We start from the raw sequence: 433 nt of genomic DNA, 5'->3' as shown, positions 1-433 counted from the left end.
TATTTATATTTGACTATTAATTTTCATTCAATCTTAAATATCCAAATAAAATAAAAAATATTAATTTTATTTTCACTACAGACTATATCGATAAGTAATATTGATTTATTCATTTTATTATTTAAAATAATAATAAAACCACCTTATATAAATCAAAACATAAAATACTTAATATGATTATACTTTTATATATATTCACAAAATAGCCTAAGATAAAAAAAAAATTCCTAACAATACTAACTCATGATGATGAGTTTTCATGAATAAATAGTAGGATGATTATTAGGTAGTATGTGGGAGTGTGAAGAAATTATTGTGTATTTGGTTTGATATTAGCTATTGATCAATTGTACGCGTGTGTATATATGTAAGTCATTATCATGTTCCTAAAATTCATATTTATTCAAATAGAGATAACCACTATGCACACAAC

This window comes from Arachis duranensis, chromosome 9 (genome assembly GCF_000817695.3).
Source record: "Arachis duranensis cultivar V14167 chromosome 9, aradu.V14167.gnm2.J7QH, whole genome shotgun sequence".
Lineage (NCBI taxonomy): Eukaryota > Viridiplantae > Streptophyta > Magnoliopsida > Fabales > Fabaceae > Arachis > Arachis duranensis.
The sequence above is the reverse complement of the archived record's forward strand: the minus strand, read 5'-3'. Positions refer to the sequence as shown.